Source organism: Canis lupus, chromosome 11 (genome assembly GCF_003254725.2).
Source record: "Canis lupus dingo isolate Sandy chromosome 11, ASM325472v2, whole genome shotgun sequence".
In the NCBI taxonomy this organism is placed as follows: domain Eukaryota; kingdom Metazoa; phylum Chordata; class Mammalia; order Carnivora; family Canidae; genus Canis; species Canis lupus.
Genome location: NC_064253.1, coordinates 30,688,484 through 30,715,947, shown reverse-complemented (window position 1 = coordinate 30,715,947; position 27,464 = coordinate 30,688,484). Strand labels below are relative to the sequence as shown.

The following is a 27,464-nucleotide window of genomic DNA, read 5'->3' as shown; positions in this document are numbered from 1 at the left end:
GAAAACATCTGCTGAGGCAGGGATCATTTAGTTGGAAGAAACAAATTACTCATCACATTTCAAGTTCATTAGGGTGAGCATACCTTTATTTGAATTAAAGTATTGAAGACAAATTTGAGCCAGTCCTTACAGTCTTATAAATTGGAAGTGGAGGGAAAGTCCGAAGCTGGCATACCTCTTGATGACTGTATAGACTCCTTTGTCTCCTGATTTCCCATTTTCTCTTCCTCTTCCCCTTTGTAGTCACTGCACTCTGCTAACACACCTGAATAGGTGTTTGCCCCAAACCTGCATGACTTCAGAGTTCCCTGATATATCTCCTTCAGACTGTGTTTTCTGAATTTCCTTATTGAAATTCTTGGAAGATGGAATGTAGGAAATAAGAGGATGTTCTGTTTTCTTTTGAGTCAGCTTTCTCCTCCTGACATAATCTGCTGTGGTCACCCAGGTCATGCATATAGAGCCCCGTTAGTGGGAGCTATTGGTAAGGAGAAATGTCAAAACAGAAGTGTGGTGGCAGGTACTAGAAAATTTAACTACTTTGAAAACTTAAGCAAGAGTAGTAATAAAAGATAAAGTGTCTAGCGAGGGAAGTCGAGCAGTGTAATTTATCCACACATTTCTCACAACAATTCTGTGAGGGAGATATCATGATTATTAGCATTTTACAGGGAAGGAGACTAAAGGAAATTTATTATTATCTTCATTTTGCAGAGAAGGAAATTTTGTATAGAAGGGAATGAAGGGAATATACTGCTCAGAGAAAAAGTATTTACTCAGAGAGGGAGGAAGAAAAACAGGGAGTTGAATGTAGGCTATCTGACTCTTGAGTCCACACACAGAGTTCTCATACTGCATTGTCTTCCATAGCTGTTCTCAAGGAAAGTCATTCTCCCTTAACTTAAGTTGCTATTCATTCTCTCCAGAAAGGTGAACCTTATCCTCTCTAACCTTCTGCTGACTCATGTCAGAATGTGAACAGAAAACTCAAGCTTGACAGACAATAAGGCTTGTTGACTTTATTCAATCTTAAAATATTTGGTTCACTATTTTCACATTTTAGTGTTTTGCTCTTTGTATGTAAACAATATAATGTGGGAAAGTAAAATCAGACAGAAAGACAAAGTCTTGTTAATAGCAAGTAAAATCTATGAAACTCTATTTTCAGAGAGTTGAGTTTGATGGTGATGGAAAGCCATTTGAGTCCGATGATTCTTCGGTGGTCTGATGATACACGTTGGTGGTTTCTCTCTTGTTACTCTTGGACAAATGTTCAAGCCACTAAAACCACTTTTGAAATTGGCACCTGTAACAGGAAGTCAGCTCCTTCTCTCGGGAATGCTCTACCACGGAGAAGAATCATCTCAGAAGAAAGGCTTGAAAAGTCCACTGAAAAGTCCAAAAGGGGAATAAATAACCCACAAACATTCTTTACTGTAGCATTATAATACCTCCTTAAGAGATTTCTATTTAGTTATAAAATGGTATAAAATAGTAAAATAGAGACTAACTATAATGAGAAACAAGCCTTTCTCCTCACTCTTATCACTCTCCTCTCTGAGTGTCAAAAAATGATTTTCAAATTACTGCATGTTTAGGACACTGATTCAAAATATCTTATGACTTAGAAAGCTAAAAATTGATATAAATCAAATTTATTATTTTCATTTACCCTGGTTTTGTTTAGGGAATGTCTGGAAGAGACCTATTTTTCTAGCTTGAATGCTAATATAGTTCATCAGAATTAAATTTGAAATTACATAGTAAACCAGTTGATGTAAAGGAAATAATTTAACCCTTTTGCAGTCAGTATTTTGCTATGGGCTGTATAATTCTCATTCTGTGCTTAAAAATCGTGGCTCTTAGTTGAAGTATAGAGTGATTCATACAGTTGTACCACGGTTTTTCATAATGAAATGTCCATAATGTAAAATCAAAAGGGTATAGATATGAGGAGATTCCTGGGTGGCTCAGCAGTTTAGCGCCTGCCATCAGCCCAGGGTGTGATTCTGGAGTCCCGGGATTGAGTCCCATATCAAGCTCCCTGCATGGAGTCTGCTTTTTCTGCTGCCTATGTCTCTGCCTCTCTCTCTTTCTCTCTCTCTGTCTAATGAATAAATAAATAAAATCTTTTTTTAAGGGTATAGATATGTATTTCTACATGAGATTTAAGAATACTAAATATTAAAATGTTAAAAGAAGAAATGTGCTTTAAAATGCTCAACCACTGGTGCACTCACATTATAAGCTATTTCTTTTTTACTTTAAAATCTTTTTAATTTGATTTCAGTGGGCCAATTTGATACAAATGTACCTTTTAATTTTTTGAAGGTTATTCCTGGACCACAATTTTGAATCACTTAATTGAACTGAGAAAAACAGCATGCCTGTACAAAACTTTCAAAGACCACATATTTGAACTTTCTTGAACTATTTTATTTCTGGCACTATTCAGTTATCATTTTGTTCCATTTATGAATGGAAACAATTTTTGTCAGGAGAGACACAATATGCAAAGGAATCTTAACAAATTTAATCACACCAGGAAGATTTGGAGATATTTAGAAAATATGCAAAGGCTTACTTCAAAATTTAATTTGCAAAGCTCTTCAAACAACTGAAACATTGGTTTTATCATCTTTTACTATTTAACGTATACAGCAGGAAATAAGGTATGATGAGAAATAGGAAAAATATTGTAAAACTCCTGTTAGAGTACTGGAAAAATTTGCATATAATCATTACTTCAATTTGGTTTCTTTAGTAAATTCTGTGTAGATTCTACTTGAAGCAAAGGGAACATTTGAAAAAGAAAAAGCATTCACCTACTTTCAGAATATATATCAAAGAAATTTTAGGATTATATGTATATCAAACATATTTCTTGTAATGAAAATAAATCATTTTATTTTAGAAAATACAGACATAAAACGTTTAAAAAAGTTCTAGGTATTACAATGCATATTGCCTTTTCTTTGCACATGTAAATACAATATTAGAAGAATAGATATATACATAACCAGATATATAGGTTATATATGTAGTATCTATATAGGTATATATGTAAGGGTATACACATACACAAACATCTACATTTCTCATTTTAATTAACATTATAAAGGAAAGATGTTTGTCTTTAATATTTTGAGAAAAAATGCCACTAAATAGAAATCTTAGTGTTCAACCGCAATTTTCTGCAGTGTAAATTCTGCTATTCGGTTGCATTTTGCTTTCTCATTCAGATATTGTTATTGACTTTTTTGGTAGCTTTTTACAATTCTTTTTGCCTATTTCTCTGCGTCTCCATCCTCAACAGAAAGCTAACTTTTTAATTTTATACTGTAGTTTATTATCTGCTTTCACCTTTCTGTTTTTATTGTGGTTTCCAAAGTACCATATCTTCTTAATTTTACAAAGCATATTGCAGGTGTTTCTAATTTTTTTCTATTAATTAAAAAAATGTTTCAAGCAATAACTTCCCCTGCATTTCTCTCATTATTTTGAAAAATCTTATTTACACTCATAATTAAAATAGCAGCTTTCATGTTTGGGCCTGCAAATTTTCTTTGGTTTATTACACATTAACTCTGTTCCCTTGTTTTAACATCTAGCAGTGCTGCTTCTCCATGGTACTTACCACTGCATGCCATTTTCAGTTTCCTTTATTACCCTATAGTTCATCCCTACTCATAGAAATCTGAGGATTTTAGTAAGTTTCTTCCAGAACATTCACTGTTTATTTCCTTTGACACTATGCTATATTTTGAAGGATCAATGTTGAAATTAGCTAATCCGTTAAATCATCTTTGTCTGTAATTCCATCAACACAGTCTATAACATATGAATTCCTTTTAATGTTTGGCCTTTGAGAGCAACCATTCTAAGTTTCCAGAGATTTAGAGGAATTTTCCTTCATTTATTGCCTGAATAATTTCAGTTCAGAGTTTTGGCAAGCTCAGGAGTTAGACATCATGTTGGCATGTAGATTTCTTTCAATATTCTGCAATACAATATTGGTTGCAAGGCTGTTTGATAAATTGATTAAATTTTGCATAATAAATCTTTTAAATCTAATTATGTGCCCCCAGACTTCCAAATTATAAGTTGGTTTATAAGCATTATTCATTTAACCACCCCCAGACAGACATGTACACTATTTACTTTGCATTCATTAGGTTCTCAGAATATGTGTTTGGCTAAATCCATTGAAATTCAGTACCCTCCTTTACAGGATGGCCAGGAAATATATAGGTTGTGTTCAAATGAACTATATGGTGGGTCTGTATTACTTTTGGTCCTATCTGGCACAAAGGCACTACAGGATAAAGAACAGAGAATGTGGCTGCTATCTCTTTTGTCTGGATAAGTATGTCTTAGATTTTTGTGTATCATGGGCTTACATAGGACATATTAAGTGGAGACTGAGGTGAGAGATTTTGGAAATAAAAATATTCAAGAAGCACTTATTGGATTCCTTCAAAAATAATGTGGCTTTCAATAACAATTTTTACATTTCTACTTAAGAATCAAAGTGAGAAAAGTGCTTATAGATGTTTTTGCTAAAAATACCAATGTTAAAGCAAACATTTTATTTTTTATTAGATAATACTTTATTAATATCCATAATGTGTAAACATTGTCTTTGAGAACAAGAATTAGAGTGGTCACTGAAGATTCGAATAACATCTAACTAAACTTCATTTGAAGTAGTGCATCTTTGTTGCAAAACGTTTACAAAAACAATACATTTAATATAGAAAAAATACATTTATCCTATCCACATTAAAATCATGTTGGTATCTTTTAAAAATAATTTAAGATTTTAAAATCAACTTATAAATTATGTAACCTATATTTGGGTGAAAACTACATTTATCTGTGTGTGTATATATGTGTGTTAAACCACAAAAAATTCCAGCCTCCTTATGGTATAGTGTAAGATCTTTTAGCTGTTCAAAGAAATAAAAAGTCTAAAAAAAAAAAAGTAATAAAAATGCAATCCAGTCTTTAAAACTAAGCCCTTCAAAAGTATTATTCGGAGGTCCTGATTCATATCCCTCAGTGACACTTACACAGAACATAGTGTTTTTCTCTTCTTTCCAACTTTTCCACATTTTGTAATTGCTTAGTAGATCCTTATTTTATAACTGCCTTAAATCTTATCTTTCTGCACTCTATGTTTCCCCAAATGCCTGGTCTGAGTCTTTTCATCCCCAGATTTCTTCCACTTCTCCAGTTTCTGCATAACAAAAGTCTGAGAACCAGGGCAGCAAAAGCCTTGGAGGGCAGGATGAAAAACAGGAGTCTAGCAAGGGAAGCATAACCTCCTGTGCTCTGAGTGGTGATGAGCATGGGCCAGTTATATATGTGTGTCTGAGAGAGGCCTGGTGCCAGGAAGAGATTTTGGTGGGAAACACTCTAACTTTAATAAATCCTTTCCCCATCACATGCATATTCATGATCTATATCCCTATTATGCTCATGTTTTTAGAGCCTAGATGGACCTGAAGAGAATTCTGATTAATAGTAGCAAAGTGAAGCAAACTTGTAAAGAGGACTCTTCATTTTATCACCCTTTCTGGAAGACTTCTTGAAAACATCTTTGATTCTTTCTCCTTTTGAGTATAGCAGTAATTGTTCAATGCCTTTTGCCTAAAAATTTAACATGAAAATACTTTTTTTCATAAGGTGTAATGACATGAGGGCTTATGAAATCAAATACACACTTTGCAAATTAAATAACAGGGCATCCTGGGTGGCTCAGCGGTTTAGCGCTGCCTGCAGCCCAGGGTATGATCCTGGAGACCTGGGATCCAGTCCCACGTTAGGCTCCCTGCATGGAGCCTGCTTCTCCCTCTGCCTATGTCACTGCCTCTTTCTCTCTCTCTCTCTCTCCTATGTCTGTTATGAATGAAATAAATAAAATCTTTAAAAAATAAATAAAAAACTAGATTTAATATATATGTGTATCAATAAATGTTTTTACATTAAAATTATTCTTTAAATTATGATGAGGAGGAAAGTTCCCTAAAATTTACAGGACTTCTATCACTCATTAGTTATATAAAAAGGATTATTTCTCACATACCAGGTTTAGGAGAGAAAAGTGGGGAAGAAGGTGAAGTATTGGGCCATATCATCTTGTGTTACGACATTGATAATTACATGGAAAAATTAATTCTAAAACCTATAAACTTCTTTTGATTTACTTTAGATATCCTTTCATGAAAAAGCAGATCAGTTTATGATTTGCTTATCACCCGTAAAATATAGAATGCCAGAAAGCAGAGATCCATATGATATAGTTGTCACATTTCTTCCTTTTGCTTCTATTTTAAAAATCTACAATTTTAAATGTTGAAAATATACATAAAATCTGTGATAAAAATAAATGCTACTATAATTTTTTCCTGCCACAGTATCATTACACATGAACAAAAGGTCAGGAATAAGTACCTGGAAAACATATTGCTCTTCACTAAAACAGGGGGAAATCTTAAAAAGGTTCCAGAAAGTTGACCCCTTATTATAAAAGAGAGGTGATATATAGAAACACTTTCCATAGCTATATATTACTTTTTTCTCCTGGTTGTAGGTAAGGGTGGGAAATAAATAAACATGAATAGATAAAAACAGGGCAGCCCAGGTGGCTCAGCGGTTTGGCACCACCTTCAGCCCAGGGCCTGATCCTTGGGACCGGGGATTGAGTCCCAGGTCCAGCTTCCTGCATGGAGCCTGCTTCTCCCTCTGCCTGTGTCTCTGCCTCTCTCTCTCTTTCTCTCTCTCTCTCTTTCTCTCTGTGTCTCTCATGAATAAATAAATAAAATCTTAAAAAAAAAAGAATAGATAAAAACAGATGTACAAAAGGGGAAAGTAGCAAATATAGCAAACTATGGTAATAGAACAAATTGTCCATGATGTATCTAGAAAAAAATCATAAATTTTATTTTTATGATATGATTTTTATGGTATCATTAGATATGCAAGACACAAGGGTTTTTTTCATATGAAAATAAATAATATGCAAAGTTATTTAAATAGAAACATAAAGTTAAAAAAATTCACTTTAAAAATTGAAAATTAGTTCTTAGAGAAGATAGGGCAATTTTCTTTTTGCACCATCCCCAACTTATCTTTTCCATTCACTGAATAGAAATTAAGAAATTTCTTAAATTTAGGTAATTGTCTCAGAAGGCCTTGACCCTAAGAAAGAAAGGAACAGCAGTTGAAAAAAAGTTTCTTATGACATAGAATACTGGTTGAACATAGCAACTCAGGAGCCAGACTACCTGGGTATAAGTCTCAGCGCCAAGACTTAATTGCTTTGTGTCCCTGGGTCAGCTAACCAACCTGTTTTCTGTACCCCAGATTTCTTAGACCTAATATTTACATGGTAAGGCACTTAAAAAACCTACAAAATACTATGTACATATGCATAACGCCTTAATTAAGTAGAGATGTATAGATGAAATTTTGCATTAGATATCTTTTTATTATTTTTTGTTTATTCATGAGAGACACAGATCGAGAGAGAGGCAGAGACATAGGCAGAGGGAGAAGCAGGCTGGATGCAGAGAGCCCGACGTGGGACTCGATCCTGGGACTCCAGGATCAGGACCTGGGCCGAAGGCAGGCACTAAACTGCTGAGCCACCCAGGCATCCCTTATTATTTTTTTAGGTAAAAAATATCCCCAAACCTCAGAGGGGTAGAATGACTACCTATTCTCTCGAATTATAGTTTACTTTCATTAAAAAATGTATTCTGATGTTTATTAATTTCTATGATATACATCTTTTAAATGCTTGCTTAAAAGAACTTGGTGGATTCCATTCTTTGTATTCATGTTCAACTGTTCTCATTCCAAAGTATATGCATAGAGCAGTTATTTTGGGTTTTCACTGATAACTTAGGTCACTTTTTTATATCGTCATTATTGGCTTTTTTTTTAATAATTGGAAGAATGGATACATATAGGCTTCCTTACTCATTTAGTTTGTTAAAACTGAATAAAATTATAGTAGTACCTTATAAACTATGATCTGCTTTATAAAATAATAAATACTAGACTTCAAAACATGTATTATTATTATATTATTTTTTGTAATCAGATACTATAAAACATTAACATATATGTTTAAGAAAAACTGAGATAGTTTTACCAGTTTGATGAATCTGGCTCATTTGATACTCAGAGAAGTGACATCTCTGTGGAAAATATTAGTATATTGTGATTATGTAGCCATACAAATTGCTATACCTTCAAATACTTTCTTGTAGTGTGTTAAAGCTATTTTCAGGTTGTGAAATGGTAATAATGTTTTGGCACTGCCCTGCACATTTGGATAGTACATTAAGCTTTGAAACAATTGAATCAAATATTTCTTGTTATCTTTTAATATTATAAATAACAAAAATATATCAGTCAGAATACCTGTAAGGAATGGAAGATAACATCAGGAATGATTTTGGAGAGAATTTAGATAAGGGATACTTTCTGGAAGAGCAATTGGGTTAAAGGAAGTGACAAGAGAGATTTCTGAGTATCCATCCCATAGCCACAGTGGAAAGGAAAGCTGAAGGGGCAAGAGATAGGATGAGACAAGTATAAGCTGCAACTATGGAAGGGTGTATTTCTGGAGGAATGCAGCCACTGCCAGAAAATAACTCAGTGCTAGGTTAACAGAACAATTGGGAAAAGAATCGTCTCTCCTACTGTCCCCCACCAGTACGTCTCGTTGAGCATAACCCAACAGAAGGCAAAGGACAAGGGAAACCAGGTAGGTGCAGTTCCTAGCAGCTAACTCCTAGGACACAAAGAAGGCCAAATGGTGGATTTGGGGTTTGAGGAGGGGTGAGGAATAGAAAATGCTTTGTACAATAAACGAAAAAATAAGTGTATCGTATTATATCATATCAAAACCCATAGTTCCAAAGCATTTAGATTTTTTTTGTAACCTAGCATTAGCCCATAATAATTTTGGTGGAGTAACCCTGAAGCCTTGAATCCACAATTATCACAAATATAACTCCACTCACTAAGACTCCCTAAATCGAGTAATAATCAAGTCATATTTTTCATTATGTTCTAAGGTTCCCAGGCAGCCTTCCTGGTAGCAAAGCATCTATAAAAAATTAGGGAAATTAGACTCATTTAGTCAATTAGAACTCTATCCTCATTGACCAAAATAAAAGCTGAGGAAGAGTCAAAGATTATCATTGTTTCATATGAAATAAGTACAAGCAGTTAGACTAAGTGCAGGACTTCCCACTTTAATATCAATATAAAATTGTTTCTACTTGCATTTTCTGCCAATTAGCATAACTTCAGGAGGAAACATGGAGAAAGGGAGAACAAATGAAGTGTACACCATTTTTGCAGACTGAGAAACAAACAAAACAAAACAAAACAAAACCTCATGGGTGGCAAAGTGAGCAAGATTACTCCTGACAAAATCAAACTCACCAATCTGGTGGTCATGGGATATCTCTTTTGATCATTGTCTCCCTTATAACGGGTGACTTGCTCCTCCCAGTTCCCTTATTACCATGTTTTCTATTTCTTTTTCCTTATTTCCAATTCCATATTATGGAGTACTATATAATTAGGATGTTTTCCCACAATGCTATTGATATGTTTAAAGGACATCTGAGAACAGGAGGTTATTGCTGTGGAGTTGTTAAGCCTAATTCAACAGCTGAGACAAGGCTGAAAGTACTGGATTCCCTCAAAAAGTCAAAATACAAATGTAAATTATAGAGGTTGATAAAATCAATTCTAAGCTTAAATGTAACAAGGCAAACTAAAGTTTTGGTCAATAAAGCAAGGTGGTAAAATAAAGGGAACCTCAAAAGAGATTAATCTCAGATGGCTGATATTCAAGACCATGCTTTCTTGCCCTATCCCAGTTTCCCTTTTTAATTTCTATTTCACATTTGTCATGGTTGTTTTAAACACCATGGTTCACTGACAATGACCAATTTAAACAAGTAGTGCTGTCTTTTAAAAATAAATATACACTGGCAAAGGGGACATTTAAAGCTGCCTTTTCATCTGAGAAGGAAGAATAAACCGTAATATTACAGGAGGTGGATAGGTAGTTAGAGAATGAAATATTTTTTTTAACTGTTGCAGCTTGGTGCGATCATCGTCAGGAAAGATATCTCAGTCCAATTCTAATAAATCACTAATAAAATCTCTATAAAAAGCTACTCACAATTAACACTTGTGGTATTAAGTAGGGAGTGATGCCGGAGGAAGAGGGCTGAATATAATAACCGTGGCTCTTCCGATGTTTAAATTACCCTGTGTTCTTCTGGAGGGCACCAGTGTAGAGCTGTGTACAGGCAAGAGTAAATCAGCCCCAGGGAGCACTGTCTCTGTGAGATGCCAGCTTTGAGCTGAAGTTGAGATGAGTTTCAAGTAGCTGAACACCCCCATACAGCAGGAAAGAGAGATAAGATATCGACACACTCAGCTGCATCTTGTTAAAAGCTTCCTGCGGGTTGGCAGAATGAAATCTTTATTTAAAATATACAAACTATTGTCAAGGGAAAGATGGGAAGAGAACACAGTAAAAGGGCCAAATGCTTTGCTTAACCCACCAGAAGCAGTAGAAAGGGAGAAGAGGCCACATTGTCTCTGCAGCAACAACAACAGAAAAGGTAACTAACACCACCACATCAGCATCCATCTGCTCTTCCCACGGTATCAGGATGCACTATTTCTTTTATTATTTATTCTATGTGTTTCCGGGGGAAGGCAGATATATTATTACGAATAGCACAAGAGGAAATCATTTCTGGTGCCACTTGGCATTAAGTACAGTAGTGTATGTAATGAGTGAGTGATGACAGGAAACATAGCTGCAGTGTTGAGTTCTGGCAGGCCTCCTACAAACCCGCTTCAACTTGCTCTTGGTAGTCAGAGGCTTTCAAACAGAAAGTTCATGTAAAACCATTATTGAACACTGACAGGAAGGAGCTGAGACAGGAGGGAGTGGTGTGTATTTGTGCAAAAGGGGGGGGGGGGAGGGAGAGAGGGAGGGAGGAAGGGAGGGAGGGAAGGAGAGACCAGGGGAGAGACTGAGTTAGTCATCATCTTGCACAGACAACACCATAAGGGGGCAGGTGCTTTGCATAATTACAAAGATAGACATACACATGCACATACACACACACACACACACACACACACTTGCATGCATGGAAGGAATCTTTTTGTTTCCTATCCTATCATTTCCAAGAACAGCTTTAAGTGATAATGATTGTGAACCCTCTTGGATGGCTGAGCTCAGTGGGTTTATGGGGGTGGAGCAGGTAGCCTGGCAGGAGATGGGTTCAGAAGAAGGGTCACTCCTGAAGAGCAAAGGGACATGGCAGGCAATGAAGCAGGCATGAAAAGAAAAGAGGTGAAAGGACCCTGGGGAAAATGTCACATGTATTGATTAAGCTTTATTTCTCTTTGGGAGAAAGTGACATTTATGCTATTAGATCATGGACATATAAGGAAAGTAGATGGCCCACTGCTTTCGGTTTTCTTCCACAGTGCTTAGGGCACCTTTGACTAGAGGGTACCTGGAAGGCTTTCTGTTGCATTATTATAAACAGGACAATTATTTTTTTTAAAGGACCAACGTGGTGACATTGGTCTTTCTTTACTAAGAGAGAGAGAGCATTCGTTGTCACAGCTGTATCCTTTGATCAGACACAAATGACGGTAAAATGTTAGAAGCTTTCTGTGACATTTCTTCCATCCTGCTCTTCCCCAGTGCTAATTCTCTTTTCTAGCTTTGCTCAGGGGGTTTAAGTTACTCTTTCCTTGCTGGCAGAGTCTGTGATACACCACCTCAGAGGCATCGGTCATTCCCCTAAGCAGGTAGTAAAGAAATACACCCCCCACCTCCACCCCCACGCAGTCCCGGTCCTCGCCTCTGAAGCCAGGCTAGTTTCCAGCAACTCTTGTTCGGGGCTTTCCCTTCTCAGCTACTGCCTTGACAGAGCCCTGTCTCTACCTCAAGCCCAGCCACGCTGCCAAGCACCCCAACTGAAAACTACACGCAGGGCACCCTGCACCACGCAGCTCTGCTCCTCTTCCTCCTCCTCATTAAAGTGGACCCTTCGTGAGCAACGAATGTCTTGCAAATTAAAACTCTGCCCCCTGCATTTTTAGCTCCTCTGCCCCCCTGACGCTTGCCGCCAGCTTCCCTCCGAAAAAGAAACCCACCCAAACCCCAAAATGAAATAACCCAAAGCACGCAAACACCTGAAGAGGCGCAACCGGGATCTACACCTGGACAAGTCCTCTGTGGCTCTAGTGGTCGGGATAGAGCATCCTCTCCCCGCGCGGACCGCTTTATCCCGCCCGGGGCCCGGGGCATGGCACGGCCTCCGGGCCGCGGGGTCGGCGGGGTCGCGCCCGGGCAGCTCGGGTCGCCGCGCAGGCCGCCCTCCTCCGGCCCCGGCCCGCCGCCGCCGCCGCCTCCACCCGGGCCGGCGCTCGCAGCACCCGGCGCCGCGTCCTCCCCGCCCGACCCCCGCCCTCCCGCGCCGGCCCGCGCCGCTGGCAGCCATCAAGTGGCTCGTTAGGGAAATGCAGGTGAGTGCGTGCGGCCGAGACGTGGGGTGTGTGCCTGTGTGTGCGAGCGCGAGCCAGCCAGCCAGCGCGGGAGCCGCCGGGAGGTGCCGGCCGCCTCCGCTCCCCGCCCCTCGCCGCCCGCTCCGGCACCTGCACCTGCGCCCGCGCCCGCACCTGCGCCCGCGCCCGCGCCCGCGGCGGCCGCCCGAGCGCCCCGGGCCGCGCCTCGCCCAGCGCCTCGCCCGGACGGCCGCTCGCCGGCCCTCCCCGCGGTCGCGGTCGCGGTCGCGGTCTCGGTCTCGGTCTCGGTCGCGGGCTCCGTCGCGGTCTCGGTCTCGGTCTCGGTCTCGGCCGCAGCTCGGCCGGCCTCCCGGCGCCCCCCCCCCCCCCCCCGCCCGGCGGTCCCCTCCCCGCCCGCGCCCTCCCGCGGCTCCTCCTCCTCCTGTCCGCCTCCTCCCCTCGCGCGCCGCCGACAGGCAGCCTCGGCGGGCAGAGTGCGGGTACTTTGCCTTCTGAAGAATTTGCAGGACCCAAGCACGCTTTCGGAGCGCCCCGATTTTCTTCGGTCGGTGTCCCCTCCCTCCGGAAACGAAGATCCCACTTGTGCAACAAACAGCACCCGAAGCATCCTGCCCAAGCCAAAGCCCGACGGGCTGCTGAGCATGTGCTGCCCTTTCTTGCAGTTTATTCTGGGCCTGTGTGGAATAGAGAGACAATTCTTTATTTGACTGGTAGGAAAGAGAAGAGAAGACTCCTCAGGGTTTCCAAGGAGGACTGGAGCGGCTGCTTTAGTAAGTAAACTGTTTTTTTTTTTTTTTGGTATTTCTTTTCTCTCAAGTGAGGGAAGAGCATATGCCGAATGCTCTCCCTTCAGATGGTATGGACAGTTCGTTTCACCGGGGAAGAAGTTGACTTACATGACTTAAGTAGTTCTTAATTGAGAAGTGGTTTGTTAAGCTGCTTGCTTGCTTATTTATTTATTATTATTATTATTATTTTTTATTTTTTATTTTTTTGTAAATGCATTGAGAAGACTTCATTGTGGGAAACCTTATTGGGGAATCTGATTTTTAAACCTTTATTGTTCAAGGGCTGTTGGAAGCCTGGCTTGTGAAACGTTGGTTGGTTCCAAGATATAAGGCTGGTTACCTAGAAAAAGCTTGAGAATTCGAACCTGCTGGTTCACTTTTCCTGCTACTGTCCACCTCCACCCTCAGCCACACCAACTCCCATCCTTCTCTGACTTCACTTGGTTGCTTATCTTTAGTCCTGAAGACAGCTGGCCAAAAAATTGGGTCAAGGGAAACTTGATAAAGACGGTCTGAAAGACCAGGAGAAAATCCTGTTGAGGTTTCTAGGTAGATGAGATGTGGAAGAAAATCCTCCAACTAGGCTAGTTTGGATAATTTGGATGAAATTCATTCAGAGAGGGAATGTGAAAAATGCTTTGGAGAGGGCAGGAGCTGAGGCTGTGACTTTGACACAGCAGGTTATAGACTGTGACAGGGGCTCAGCAGCCAGTGACAGGCTTAAGGTGTCTCCTAGGGCCGAATATCTCTGCATCAAAAACTTTTGCAGGCAGTATTCCTCTTGGGGCTAACATCACCATGTCGGTAGCTGCAGCATTTCTGTAAGAACAAGTAGGACACTCTTCCTCTCTCTGTGAAAGGGTTAATGATATATTTAAAAAGAATAAAAGGTATACAGTCTAACACTTGCCAATATTTTGTAATATCTAAATAAAACCTTTGTGTATGTCAGTTAAAAATATAGTTGAGTCAGTTAGTTTTGCACAGGAGGGAGAGAATCAATAACATTTCAGCATTTTTTTTATTACTGCCAAATGGACTCGGAATCTAATTCTTCTTGCATTGTTACATATATAGTAGATACAGTAGAATTCCAGTTTAGATACAACAGAGCTGATTTTTTTTTTTAACAAAGTTCTCTGACATAATAGCATGCAGGCTGACTACTGTAGAATAGTAATTTAAAAAGTTTAACTTTCAATTTCTATCTCAATGTAAAGCACACTTTTGCAAGCAAATGTCTTTAAGAGTTATGAACCAGATTGAAAATTAAAGCTCCTTACTTACAGATAATATTGTTTTTCCACAGAACACCTTACTATCAAATAATACCCAAGGGCTCTCATATTTAATTGCTGATAATGGTAAAGTGAAAAAAATATTATCTTTATATTTACTCAAATATATAAAAGTGGCACTATTCATTTGGCATTGATTTTTAAAATTTTACAAGTAAACTCATGTACAATGGTTTTAAAAAAAGAAAGATGTTTTAGAGTTGTATGGTTCTTCAATGTCAAAAGCTTTGAATTTCTTGGGACATAAGTTTTGAGGGTAATGAAATAACAGTAGGGCAATTGAATTTGTTGATATGAAGTTGTAATACATGGAAATCATTTGGTAAAGATATGTCACTGTTTATTGTATATTACTTTATTTTCTATCCAAATGGATTTTCTTAGAAGTATGGCTATTCTCAGTTTCCATTTCTGCTTTGTTTTAAAATGAATTTAGGTAATTTAAAATTAAACCCTTGGTTGATCAGATTTGATCCCTCTTCACTTGTGACCTCAAACACCTGAAAGGTATCTGATGTTTGAAAAAGCAGTTATTGAAAAATAAAAGGTAAGAGTGTACTGAAGTAGCCAATTTTAAGAGTGGATCAAACATGTTATTACATATATTACAATAGGACACATTAGAAAAGTAGAAAAGAAGAAAAGACATGACAGTAGAAAAGACATGACAAAATTGTTGATTATATTCAAATTGCTGAAAGCAAAGATTTACAATTAACATGAAAATTAATGTGAAACACATTCTGCCTGTGTTCTAATTATGTTAGAGTGCCAAGGAAGATAGCCTGAATTAAAACCATTTCTAGTCAAGCTTGAGCATGTTATATTTGATCACTTTCAAAGAAGTCAAAACTGGGTGGGATGATTAAATTGTCTTTTTGTTTGTTTTCTTGTTTTTGCCTTTTTTTTTTTCTTGCCACCAGTTTTCTATGCAATACAGAGGTGGTTGCAACTTTAAAGTTGAAAAAAGAAAGTTGCTAGTGTCAGCAGTAATGTGTTTTATTATGCAGTTGTTCTTGTTATTCAGATCAGATAATGGCCCTATGAAATACATAAGCAGTCTGCAGGGAATGAATGATTAATTCCTCTAACGTGTGCTTACTAAAGGAGTTCTTATTAATAAAGTGCCGTATACCTGCATTTGCTTGCCATTGCAGTTGGTGAAGGCAAATGTACTTTTCTTTTCCTTTAATACTAATATGGAATTTACAGGTCTAGTCCTGTAACTGTAGTAGCTTAAAGGTGACTTCATCGAACACATGATCTTATGTTTTATAGAACCCTTTGGATATGATTGCTATTTACTTAAAACAATTTATTTGGAAAGTAAAATGTTGTTAATTAAATGTGAACTTAAAGACTGAACATTAAAAATTGTGTTTTTCACTCAGTGGAATGACACTCTCTCTCTCCTGTGTATTATTACTTGGGTGTGGATGCAAACGACAAGTGCAAAGGACATTTTTCTTTGGTACTATTAAGTGCAAGAGAAAAGTTAAAATATTGTTGCTTGTATGAAATAATTAGCTAGATACTCTGTTAAAATTTTGGGACAGGCTACTAGTGCATATGACAATTGTTGTGGTTACCGCTGGTGTAAAATGTATTGCAGTTAGAGGTGTATCATTGATTAACTTTCAAGATCTTTGCATTTCTAAGACTGGATTATTGGTGAAGGTGGAAGATGGATTTCATGTGGTGATTTGAGAACAGGTGACCTGAAGTGCATACTACACATTTTAAATTTACCTACCCAATATCTTCTGTTTTCAGAAATTTCTAAAAAATGTAATTTTCAAAATTGCCTAATTGCATATATCAATATGCAACTCTCACATTTAATACAACAAATAACTTTATTTCAAGATTTTTCTGTTGTTTGGAGAAAATAACTTAATTTCAGTAGTATTTTTTTTTGGATTTATGTTTATGTTGAAATTAATAAACTTTAACAATGTGAATTATATGATAGTATATATTTGATAATGCTAATTTAATAATTATAGTGAAAATTGGATGAGTAGGATTTGTATCCAGTTGAGTGCCATTTGAATTTGTCTCCCTATATATTTAAGCGCAGGTTTTTTTATGACTACTGTCAGTTCACTGGGTGTCAGTCAGGCTGTTTGATAGCAATTTGATATCCATCAAGAATAAATGAATTTCCCTGGTAGAATCAATGTGGAAGTTAACTGTACTTGCGGTAATGGTTATGTTTCTTCAAACTCTTAAAAAATGAGTTGAATGAAAGAAAATGAATGAAGAATCAAAAATGAACATTGCCCGTTAGGTGAACACTTATATGATCATAGAATCAAAAGTTTTGAGTTTTTCTCTCATCTTTGTGATTGGCAGTGTGACCCCAGGGCGGTAACTGGCACTCTGTGGGTTTTCTCCTCTGTCTAGTGGAAAAATTGACCTACAATTTGAGATAGTTTAAACCCAAAATCTCATGGAATGGGATCATATACTAATATAATTAGTAATATGATTGATAGTAGAAATTAGCAAATTGTTAGATTACACTGTGGTACCTTGAGAACCCAAAGAGGAGTTGTGGCAGCCATCTTGTTGGGAGAAGGGCTAAGGAAATTGTCTCTGGGCCATACTGGAGGTGACCAGACCTTGTTGCTGTGTGGATTAAATGTTTATTTGGAGGAGGAAGATGAAGAGTATGGAAGGAAGGGAGTCAATTAAAATTCCTCTAAGCCACTCTATCCTCTTGCTACTGAAAATATATTATATTAGTAAGTATTTTTGGATTTGTTACTCTATTTAATACCAAAAGGGTATGCAGAGATAAAAATAAAGGAAATTGCTTGGTGTCTTTTGACTTCATTTTTTTCTCCTCTTAATTTCTTTATGCTATTTTACAATACCATGTTTAGATAAATATGCACAATTTATTTATTTATTTTTTTAATATGCACAATTTAAGTCAACTGTTTTTTTCCCTGACATACATCTTATAGCCTGTCACAGCTAGAAGTAACCATATAAACATTTATTTCAGCCTCTGTATTTTAAAGAGGAAACTAAAGAAATCAGAGGTTAAAAAATATAAAGGTGACATGTACTACCAAGTTCACAGCTTTTACAGCACAAAGATGGTATATTGACAACTAAATACATAGACAATAATTTATATACTTGTTAGTAAATTATCAATAAGATAATTCTGGTTGATGATGTAAGATACAATATATCTAAAAAGATTTTATAATGACAAAGTTTCTGATCGTGGAAAATGAACGCAGAAAGAATATATAGAATGTTAATTTTGAGTGCTTGCTTTTCTTATAGAAAACCCAGATTATATTCCTAGATAGAATTCATGTTATATAATTGATGAAATTGAAAAGTTTCCACTAAGAAAATCAGTGTGTCCAATCTTTCCCTTTTCTGATATAAATATTTGGGTGGTAGCAAGTGGACCTCTAGCTCCATAAAATGGTTTATATTTTAAATCATTGGAGAAAGGAAAATCATGCTGTATTTAAAATTTATTTTCTTCTGAATGCAAGATGTAGCTGATTAATTAGAATTTACTTGCTTTCCACTTTGTGTGTTTGGTTGTGTACGTGTGTGTGTTTAAGCACACCTGTTAAAGAAGAAACTTAGTGATAATGGTCCACTTAAAATTTTAGAAGTGTTTATAATAATTGAATAGTCAAAGAGCAATAACATGTTAGGGTCTGATATATCAAATTGCTGATAGATTATTGAATCAAATGAAAGTTCAACAGTACACCATATTACCAAGGTCTTGCCTTATTTAATAAGCCCTTATATTTTCTAAAATATAATAATTAAATCTTCTTAAGGTTGAGATTTTAGAATTGCAGAGAACATAATTGCTGTTATTTCACATTTATTATTACAGACTTTATTTACCTGGTTTCATAAATGTACTTAGATGTTAAGGAAGGAAAGGAAAAAGATCTGAATTTGATTATGACATGGTTAGTTACTTAAAGGCTGCCATAATTAATCTCAAATGTATTTTGACTAGGATATCTTGTTATAATTCAGTGCATATTGATTTACTTTGTAAGGTACAATAAAAGTATTACACTTAAACACAGAACAAGTAAATTTTATAAAATTCCTTTTAAGTGTGCAATTATTTAAGTAGTCAGCTATACAAGTCTATTAATGCACTTATTCTCTTGGGAATGCTGTGACTTATCCTTTTAAAAAGCTATCCAGAGTTATATTTCTCAAGTGTAGTTTGTATTAAAAAGAGGGCCCCTTCAGCAGCTACATAAGAAAACAAAGCAAAGTCTGTGTGCACATACTCCTTTTAATACTTACCTGCTAATTACATACAATGTGAGATTTGTATCACAGGATATACTCCTATTCCTTTCGTTAGTATGGACTGGGTAGCTTAGGACAAAGGCCTAGAACATAACTTCCTTCCAGTTCCAAGAAAGGCTAATTTAGTATATAGAACCAGAAAAAAAAAAAAAAAAGAGCAATAGGGTGCTTCCTGTTTTTAAATGAAGTGGTCTAGGGATGCCTGGGTTGTTCAGTGGTTGAGCGTCTGCCTTGGGCTCACTCAGGTCATGATTCTGGGGTGTTGGGATGTAGTTCTGTGTCAGGCTCCCCGCAGGGAGTCTGCTTCTCCCTCTGCCCATGTCTCCGCCTCTCTCTTTCATGAATAAATAAATAAAATCTTTTAAAAAATAAAAATAAATAAATGAAGTGGTCTAAGTCACTTGCCCAAGGTGGAAAAATAGTCATACAAGCTTTTATATGTGAAATGTTGTCCCAGTACAGTGACCTAGAATCTTTACAATCAAATCAGAAATTCTACTGAGAAGTGGAATAAAGGATGAAGAAGGGAGGGGATGGAGAAAGGAGAGACTTGTTAATCTTGCTCTAGAGGCAGTATTCCTACGCTTTTTATTTTTCCCACAAATGGGTTTCAAAAATCTGAGGAATGACTTTTCAGTTTGGGGTAAATGGGCATCAAATTAACAAGGAATCTGGCTCTTACTAAACTGTGCCATATTCTCAGTTTATGCCATTGTTACACTGTATCATGTGGAGCTATTGAGAAGATCAGTTTATCAGTTCATATCTGTATTATATCCTCCAATTTTGTCACAGAAATCAAGGACAGGACAATAATTCAGGTATCGTCATGTTATCTACCCCTAGAAGTTTCATTCTCTTCTGTTTCCTAACTTATATGCATTTTCAAGTCAGAGTCAGGTATATACAATATAGTATTTGGTCACTAAATATTTATTAAGTCTCCCATGTACCAGACACTGCTAAGTAAAACACACCCATAAGCTAGCAATATAAAGCTGTGTAAATTGTGACCATTCTATATTCTTATGAAACGTTTCCCCATTAAGATTTTTTTATTTCATGAAAAATCTAGAATTTCTGCAAAGAATCTTTTCCGTTTAAGTCACAAAATTTTGCAGGTACATGCCTTCTTTTCCCATTTTTCTCCTCTCATTCACTGTCATCCTGAGTTAAAGGCATTTTTATGGAAACCGGGTGGAATCCCTGTTGCTTATTTTTTTTAGAGATTTTTATTTATTTATTCATGAGAGACACAGATAGAGGGAGAGAAGCAGAGGGAGAAGCAGACCTCATGCAAGGAGCCCGATGTCGGATTCAATCCTGGGACTCCAGGATCACACCCTGGGCCGAAGGCAGGCGCTAAACTGCTGAGCCACCCAGGGATTCCCCCTGTTGCTTATTTAATCACTGCAGGCTATGCTATATTCCAATGGAATTAATTGGTATCCTTCATCATCTTCACAGCTATATTACTCCAGTGCTAATTCTTTAGATGCCCCACTCTCCAAAGTTCTAGAGAAGCAGTAAGGCATAGTAAGCATATCACTATACCATCCTTATATCTACATCTACAACATACAGGAAACCTCAGTAAATCTCCAGACCACTGGAGCAGTTCACAGTTTATGTATCAGTCTCTTACATTTTCGAATTATGGAATATAATACAAGTCACAATCAAAGCTCATGCTGTTATTCCAGCTACAACCAAAGCATCATAGAAGTCATTGGCTTTCTCAGGAAAGATGACAGAGAAAAGAGAAGAAATCCTGCCTGTACATTTTAATGTGTGTGTGTTATTTTCATAAAAGGCCTTAAAATATGTACCTTGGATCAAATAATAAAATAATAAGACAAAAGTGTAATTTAAATTTTTAGAGACTTATTTGGATTGTTATGTATATTTGGAGTTAAAAAATTATCCAAATTCACCTCTTGATTTCTCTAGAATAAGTAATGGAAACATTTCTGACTTCATTTTAAAGAGTTCCCCTTTGTATCCCCTCTAAAAACCTAATCAAAGATTCTCTGATGGTCCTAATTAACAGGAACATTTGAAAAATAATTCCAATATATTGTTTTGCTTGCAAAGGGTCTTTTATATTTCTAAATATTAATGCTAGACTATGTACATCACAAAGAGGAAGAATTTTCCCTGTCATTTGTTATTTCCCATTATATTACGTAATATATTCAGTTCTTAATTAATATTTATTAGTGGTATTTACTTCCTTGGACCATTGCTTGCAATTTTAGTATGTAAGGATATCCGGTGGCTTCTCCTCTGAATGGATGTGTTCATTCTGTATCATATGTGCTATCCATTTGTTTCCTCCTAGGATACATATGTGGTTAGCTCTGTAACACATGGCTTTTCCTCATCATTTATACCTGTGTGGTTGAAGACAGTAGGGCTTTCTTGTGGTAGAATTGTGTGCTCTCAAGGACTGAATTCAGCACTTCAGTGTCCCATTTCCCCATCCCTCAGGAAGTCATGCCTTCCTGTTGTTTTTTTAGGGGCTTGAAACCTTCCTAACTTCCTATGTACCCCTTCCATTGTGGGAACCTAATAGCATAAATTACACATTTGCTAAATACACATTGATAATTACTGGCTTTTTGAAGAAGTGCATCTTAAGAATTATTCCAATTGTAATATAAATAATAGTATGTTTGTCATTTACAGTATACACACATGCACACTTTTTTTTTAGAGAAAGGAATTTCAGACAATATCCTAGAATGACTGGGTGTGAAATCTTATGTAGGCTGAAGCTGGAGATCAATCTGTTTAGGAAATAGGTCAGAGGAGATCATATGGTTCCCCCCCATGGCAGGCTTCTTTTCTCTTTTATTAGACCTGTCTCTTCTCATTTCTGTTTCTACTGCCAAGTTTTCCTTTTCTGCCCATTTCCTTTGTCCTTAATGGGAACTCAGTGTTGTAGTTACACAGGGAAGACTCAATTGGGCATATGAGAAGATAAAAGTGTATGCTGTTAAGATTTTTAAATAGTTACTGCCATTGTATTGTACATTTCCTTTACAGTTCATTTATCCCTCTCATTGATAAAACAATCTGCATTACATAAATAGTCCATCACTTCTTATGATGGCACTCAAAGAAGAAAGCAATTCTTTTTTCCCCAATCAGGGATACCCTGAGGATTTTATCTTTCTCTTGGATTTTTTGAATTTTTTTGTGTATGTGCCATAGTACCTTCTCATGAGCTCTGAAAATATCTTCAGATAGAAGTGATTATACTAGCTAACATTTATTGATTTTAATAGATGCAAGTCATTATTTTAAATGCTTTATAAGCATTATCTCATTTATTCTCACATCATCCCTGTAAATTGGCATAATTATTATGTTTAGGTTACAGATGAGGAAGCTAAAGTACCTAGAAGCTAACTAAACTTGCCCAAGGTAGCATATCAAGTGTAGCACCTGTACCCTCTGACTGTAGATCCCACATTTTAAACTACTTTGTGATACTGATGTTTTGGCATATTGATTTATATGTTTTCCCAGATGTATATTAGTAGATAAAAGGAATTCCATAGGTTCAGTATATCAAAAGTGGAAAAGGTGAGGGATCCCATTTCTGCTTTTATAACACAATTCTTTTCAAATGAAGCAAACACAAGTTACCATAAGTAAATAACATACATGAATAGAGCACCGTGAAGGTGGTGTTGAGGGTAAAGGAGCAGGGACAGAACACATCAAGGCAATCTATCTCCACATTACTGTTCCCAAAGTTAGTGGGTAGGCATGGCACAAATGCTTCTGAGTGTACTCCTTTGCTGCCTTGGAACTGCTGCATGAGCTGTTTGACACACCTTGCTACACTTAGGTAACTGGTGACCAAGAGCCATACTTTTTGAGAATCAACCAAGATGTTTGAGTCACTTTGTGCTGTGTAAAAGGCACAGCAGAATAGAAATGCAAAGGCAGGGAAGATGAACTTTGCGTGTACTGTGGAGTTAAATTCAGAGTCAAGAGGGGCCTATCTGCCAGTAAATATTATTCAGAACAGTTTGATGCACATTTCCCATGATATTGAAATGGGAGTGGCATAACTAACTGATGTGAGCTACAACGTAAGGGATACTGATCATATGCACTAAAGAAAGAAATGAGAAGAGCAAAGTCAAAAGTTGATCCAGTAAGGGTCATCTTAATTACAATTATGTGTGAACTCTTACTACTTATGCTCCTTGCCATGTAGTCTGGGTATCATCATATTGAATAAACTTTGTTGTAAATATAATTTGATTGTAATAGTAAACTATTTTTATTTGCTTATTTTTTTTTCTGGGATATTGATCATGTTCCTCAAATTTTAGTCTGCTTATTTGAAACTGAAAAATGAATGGAAGGAATAGTTACAACATAAATCATGATTTAGCTTTGAGATTATAAGAATGGAAAAGCTAAACTGTTATGTCTACATTAACTAAATTAAAGAGAGCTTGAATAAAATGATCCTCAGTAAACATTTATTGGGTTTCTAATATATGAGAAATGCTCAGTGCATATTGTCAGAGATCTGGTGCCCTAATTTTGAAAGGACATGAGAAATATCTTTGATGTTCTGTGAAATTATCAGAAATGCTGTGTGTCATTTTAAAAATCAAACAAAATAAAACATTAGCTTTGCTCCTTCTCAGCTTATTGAATCAACACTTCTTATGTCTTAGGTATACATTTGTCAAGTCATAATTTTATTTAATACCACAAGATGGCAAAACACATGCAAAAATGGCTTTTTTTTTTCTATGCTGGAGGAATACATAATACCAAAAATAGGAAGTTAAAGTTGTTTTAGGATTCATATTTCAAGAGGTTCAAACTTCTTCCCTTCAGGTGTGAAAGATACAGAAACACTTAGTGAACAGGATAATTGGATTATCTTTTAACCCCCTAGGGTCTGCCTGAGGTCTTCCTTCCTGTGTTCTGATTACTAGCCAAGAAATTCAGTGAATTTTCAGTTATAAATGAGAATTGAGGAGTGGAAAAGGTGCCAGCCTGGGCAGTTTGATGATACAAACTTGTCCACTGGAGACCTTCACAGAACTGCTAAACTCTTAAACTGCTTGTTACAAGCTAGGTTTTGGCCTCCTGTCATTTAAATGCATGTAGCAGGAATAATGGTCAAGAATGAGAAACAAAGAAGCCTGGAAATGTTTAACACATTGGCAATAATATCTTTTTATTTCTTTGCAATTTTCAAAGAAAGATGATATAATCTTTAGGTTCAAAGTGTTTTTAAACAGGTGGTCTCCAATTATTCTTGAAATATAATATACTCAACGCACAATATAATTTGGATTAATGATGTGAGTAGAAAAACATATCTTGGATTGGGTCTCCAAAGACAAACAGATGTAATAAGTATTGGTAATTAGCTAAAATAAGCAAAATTTGCAACTTCAAGAGAGTAAAGTTTTTCAGAAGCCGAGATTGTCTCATCAAATTTGTGGCAGTGTCCACATTTAGCTCTGTAGGAGTCCTGTTGTAAAATGATACCTCTCTGTGACTAAGCTCTATGAGGTCTACCTTTTATTTATTTTATTTTTTAACCAAATCTTTCCCCTGGCCATACCTTTGTTTCAGAGTCTTACCAAATTGTTGTAATCCATTTGGGCTGCTATAATGAAAAACCATAGACTAGGTAGCTTATAAACAACAGAAATTTATTTCTCGCTGTTCTGAAGCCCCAAAAGTCCAAGATTTTTGGACTGGCAGATTTTGTATGTAGTAAGAGTCCATTTCCTCATTCATACACAATCTTCTTTCTGCTGTGTTACTGCATGGGGGAAGGGGCAAGGGAATTCTCTGCCATTTCTTTATAAGAGCACAAATTCCATTCATGAAGCCTAAACCCTCATGATCTAATCACATTCTAAAATTCTTGCCTCCAATTACTATCCAGTATGTTTCATTATACAAATTTTGATAAGACACATTCAGTCCATAGAATAAATCTTACCTAAATGACTATTTCCTGTTTCCCTGCCTTTACCTCATCTCTATTCTTTTCCCTGCCACCAAAGGATTTTTTTTTCTAAAATTCAAATCTAATCATGGTTAAAACATTAAAAGATTCTTTACTGAAAGAAGTATAACGGTAAAAAAAAAATCTTGGTGTGACATAAAGGGACCTTTATAACGCAGATTGCAAACAATCTTTTTGTCTTTATTTCTTGCCTTCTTTCCACCACCCTGTGTATTCTGTAATAAATTTATAAATACCCTGATGTTAAAAATTGAGTAATTTAAGTGGCTTCTAATGAAAATAGTGATGATGAAGATTTATAATTGCATTTTCCCTGTTGAGAGACCGTCTCAAATTTTGTAATGTTACTTGTATGTGACCTTCAGGCACTAATTTTGAATCTTATTTCAGAGTATCTGGAATATCCTTTACAGCCAATGACATATACAATAGAATGCCAACTTGTGAGGGACCTCTTCTCCTCTGTGGCTTTGCTCAAGACGAACCACCTACTATATTACTTCTGTACAACAAATTCATCAGTTTCCTTTGCTTCCCAGCAGCAGCCAGCATCTGCCATACAAAGTAATGATCTCTAGCAAAATTTTATGTTGTGTTTCCCCTGCCAGCTCCAAAGTGGTCAGCCTCTCTTGGCTTACCATCCTGGAACTATGTGGGTTTCTTGTTGCAGCCCAGCCCCCACAGGCACAGGCTTTGCTGCTCATGCTTGGCTGCGTGCCAAGTCTTTGTTGCTGGAGATGCTACTGTAACATCTGTTGAGTAAAGCATGTATGTAGTTACTGTCATCAATTTTAAGAATTTGGGTGTACTTTCTAGATTTAGGGCATGCATTGTACAAACATGAAGAATATCTTGAAGAGAATGTTGCAGTTAAAAGGGGAAATAAAAAAAATTAAAAAATAAAAAAAATAAAAGGGGAAATAGTATTTATATTTTTAAAATGTGGCTTTGATGCTAAAAGCCAAAAAAAAAAACAAAAAAACAAAAAAAACAAACCTTTGTGGGATATTTAGATAACATCTGGCCAATTTTTTATGGATTTATCTAATAGACATTATTTTTAAAGGAAATTTATTTCTGTAATGGTTTGAAAAATCATTGATCTTCTTAAGTTAGTAAATTTTGATTGCCTTAGGAAAGTACCCTAGATTTTAAAGTGATATATCATCAGATAAAGAAAGTAATGTAGTCATAGTGTCCATCTCAGTATTTTTAATTTTTATTTAAAAATATTATATGAACACCTTTTTTTGGATCACAAATCCAAAATAATGTGATTAACTGTGAAAAGGTTTTTATCCATACTGAAATATTTTTGTGATCTGAAGGACTCATAATATTGGGAAATAGGTTTCTTTGTATGAGTGACTAAAGATAATTATTAAGTAGAATCTATGAGGACACTGAGAGGACTTGGAAGGGTAGCTTCTGAGTACAAGAGGAAAGAATCCAAGTGTTCTGTTATTGGTAAAAAAAAAAAAAAATGACACAGAACTGAATAGAAGAGGTTTTTTTTTTGTTTGTTTTAATTGAAAGTAGAGTAATCTTGAATTATTTCAATCTGCACAAGATTTTAGGATTGAGTTTTCTGATTAAATAACTCTATGGCCACATGATTAGTGGGGCAGTTTGGAAAATTATAAAATGTTCATTACCAACTTTTAGAAAAAAAAGTTGGAATATTTGTCCTGGTAATCAATTATTTTTCTATTTCTGTGGGATAACCAGTCTAAAAATTCGAAGGTCCTTCCTCTATAATTTGCATCATATAGCAGGATTCCTCATTGATATAAAGTCAAATAAAATTAAAGTCCTTGTTAACCTGCATGCTACACTGCAAAAAAAAAAAAAAAAATCGGTAGCAAAGTAAATAATTATGACATAGACAACATTCAACATTATATAAATTAGATTACAGATTAAGCTGTTGTAACCATTAGACCCCAAAACAAAGTATCTGAAATGAAATAGAATTATTTTTCCCACTAAAATGAGTGGGTCAAACCTCGTGGAATAGCACTGTTTTCATGCACCCAGCCTTCTTCCATTTTGTGGCTTAGCTGTGACCTAGAGAATTATCCTCATCTACATGTCAGATCTCTTTCATAGATAGATAGGAAGTCAAGGGAAATAGCTTTGCTTTAAGGGAATTTTCATTTTAATATCATTAAATGTAGTCACATGGTCATACCCAGCTTCATGGGAAGCTGGAAAATGTGGTACATAACTGAGTAGTCATGTACCTAGCTGAAATTTAAAAGTTGCTGTTATTGAAAGGAGGTAGAGGAAAGTAGATACTGAAGGAATTAATATTATCTGCCTTATCCATTCATTCCTCATCTTACCAAAAATTGGTAATAACTTACATTATCTTCTTTTTCCTTGTTATATCTTGCACTATTCTTTATTCTTGAATCTAGCATAGATAAGTTAGGT

The 27,464-nt window shown here is 36.4% G+C and overlaps 1 protein-coding gene and 1 long non-coding RNA gene across 36 annotated transcripts in view; one reads left to right on the top strand and one right to left on the bottom strand.

The window, feature by feature from the left end:
- Positions 1–1,004: 1,004 nt before the first annotated feature.
- LOC125756045 (uncharacterized) lies at positions 1,005–12,444 on the bottom strand. Of its 2 annotated transcripts, none has more exons than XR_007413972.1 (2): positions 12,265–12,444; positions 1,005–1,389 (listed from the first exon to the last, which is right to left on the bottom strand). It is a non-coding gene; the product is annotated as an uncharacterized LOC125756045 (long non-coding RNA). The 2 variants fall into 2 exon arrangements; XR_007413971.1 differs by lacking the exon at positions 12,265–12,444 and adding an exon at positions 10,217–10,988.
- Positions 12,445–13,031: 587 nt separating this feature from the next.
- PTPRD (protein tyrosine phosphatase receptor type D) overlaps positions 13,032–27,464 on the top strand; it is a 2,185,700-nt gene continuing 2,171,267 nt past the window's right edge. For 19 of the 34 annotated variants that reach the window (XM_049116091.1, XM_025431935.3, XM_049116119.1 and 16 more), the window contains exon 1: positions 13,033–13,367. The gene's annotated coding sequence lies outside the window, so the exon portion shown is untranslated. Of the gene's footprint in view, positions 13,368–27,464 lie in introns of all 34 variants that reach the window. The other 15 variants (XM_025431949.3, XM_049116113.1, XM_049116112.1 and 12 more) reach the window with 5 other exon arrangements.